Source organism: Engraulis encrasicolus, chromosome 10, assembly GCF_034702125.1.
Source record: "Engraulis encrasicolus isolate BLACKSEA-1 chromosome 10, IST_EnEncr_1.0, whole genome shotgun sequence".
Lineage (NCBI taxonomy): Eukaryota > Metazoa > Chordata > Actinopteri > Clupeiformes > Engraulidae > Engraulis > Engraulis encrasicolus.
The window spans coordinates 20,009,815-20,012,314 of NC_085866.1; the positions used below are offsets into that span (position 1 = coordinate 20,009,815).

At 41.4% G+C, this 2,500-nt stretch overlaps 1 protein-coding gene across 1 annotated transcript in view; it reads right to left on the minus strand.

Moving 5' to 3' along the window:
- Nucleotides 1-2,500, minus strand: part of LOC134457407 (elastase-1-like) — a 25,588-nt gene that overhangs the window by 9,298 nt on the left and 13,790 nt on the right. The gene's annotated exons all lie outside the window — the stretch shown is intronic.

A 2,500-nucleotide genomic window follows, 5' to 3' on the forward strand; every position in this document is an offset into this window, starting at 1 on the left:
AAAAGGTAACATTTGTGAATGGGCAGCATGAATCCTGGAAATAAACAACAAAAAATATTACATGGTGCACCTTTAAAGCAGAGTAATAGAAAACAATTAGCCTATATACAGGTAACACATCTATTGTGCTCCTCTACTCGTCTTTCCCTACTCACACTGTTTTCTCACATTTCACTTTTTATTTATTGTTCCATTGTGAATGAAATTTTGCCTTCTGTCATTTGGATTCAGACTTGTAATCCACTTTCTATGCATTTTACAGTCAGTGCCAAACTGTTCTAGAATTATAGTTGTATATAGTGCTTTAATTCTCTGCAACAATAACCCTCTTCAGTGCCCACACAAAAAAGACACACACACACACACACACACACACACACACACACACACACACACACACACACACACACACACACACACACACACACACACACACACACACACACACACACACACACACACAGAGAGAGAGAGAGACAGACAAACACACACACACACACACAGACAAGAACACACACACACACACACACACTGACAAGAACACACACACACACACACACACACACACACACACACACACACACACACACACACACACACACACACACACACACACACACACACACACACACACACACACAACACACACACACACACACACACACACACACACACACACACACACCACACACACACACACACACACAACACACACACACACACACACACACACACACAGACAAACACACACACACACACACACACACACACACACACACACACACACACACACAGACAAACACACACACACACACACACACACACACACACACACACACACACACACACACACACACACACACACACACACGCACTCTGGCTGCAAACTGGCAGCTGGAAATTTACAAACACATTCGATTCCAGGGAAGAAGATGAGTAAATATTATTATAGTATATTGTAGTATATTGTTTCAGACCGATCGGAAAAATGTGTGTGCATAATGCTGTATCAATAAGCTGAAGAGTTGCTATATGGAATACAATGCCATTCCTCTTTCTTGTGGTTTGTTCGAGACAACATAACAGGGGTTTGAAAGTGAAATTCCAGGATGATGAAGACGACACTTGTGTTTGCCTCTCTCACTCATGCAGCACAAGATGACAGGTAAGAAAGTTTTTGTTTGTCTCTGAAGATGTTTCTTTGCTGCTCACAGCCTAATCACTTGATGTCAGTACACAAGGCCTGTCACAAACTCTCTCACATCAGTGACTTTTTTAAAATTGTATTATTTATTTATTAAAAAAAAAAAAAAACCTTTTTTAAACAACAAACACACCAAAACAAAGACAGCAAGCAAGGAACAAAACACACACAAACAAAAAGAAGGAAAAAAACAAAACAAAAAAACTTAGTGCCAGATCTGCTCAATCTTATCAATTACGTTACGCTTAGCGTGGACACTTTATTCTTTTTAAAATCCAAAACGACTTGGGGGTTATTACATTTTAACGGATCTTCATTTACTTAGGAAGGTTATATTGACACATGTAACTCTTATCTTTGAATGAGGCGACAGAGGAGGCAAAAGAATGCAAGAGAGACGCAGTAGAATACATATGCAATGCAGTCATACACAAACTATACAAAAGACTGCATGCAAGAATAGAATGCTGACTGGAAGAGTCCGGCAGACTTACCCAGACGCAAGATGATTGGCTGGTTGAATCATCACCTGGTTTAATTGGGCAGGGGCATTTGGAATAGGCTATTTGGCAATACAATAGATTGTGTGGAGGGTAGAGATGTTAGTGACATGCCAGGTGGCAGTGGTGGACAAAGTAAAAGTGAAAGTTAAAAAAAGAAACAAATTTTTTTCCAACACAGGTAGCTTATATGAGTATAAAAGTAGACCAATGTACTTGTCTTCTGATAAGCTGATTCTGCACATGTTAGATAGAGTTTGTGGTGGGTGCTTGTTAGGTTTTTATTGTTTTTCAGTAATAACACAGTCTATCTCAATAGGTAGGTACATGGTGTAAACTGTGTAACAGCTATGTAATATCATGTGCTACTGTCGTAATTTCACCACTAAAGTACTTTTACTTTTGTTGTGTCCATCACTGCCAGGGGCCCATTGTTATTGTCCATGGGAGCTTCTCTGCACGGCTTCTCTGGGGCTGGGGGGTAGGGTAGGGGGGGTGGGGGGGGGGTGTTGATGGAGATGTTATTGACGCCATGGCCCATTGTGATTGATCCTTGCCTGCATCTGCTGTGCTGTACTGCTTGTTCTGGTCAATGCTGCGTTGCACTATGTGTCATGCTACACTGTGTTGTGTGTGTGTGTGTGTGTACTTGTCAGCCTCCTATTAGTAGGGGTGATGGAGTCGGCCTGATGGAGATGTTATCCATTGTTATCGATCGTTGGCAGCTTCTCTGGAGACACCATTAAACATTCTGCTGTGTGCTGGTCTATGTTGTTGACTTATGCCTCTCCGTTCA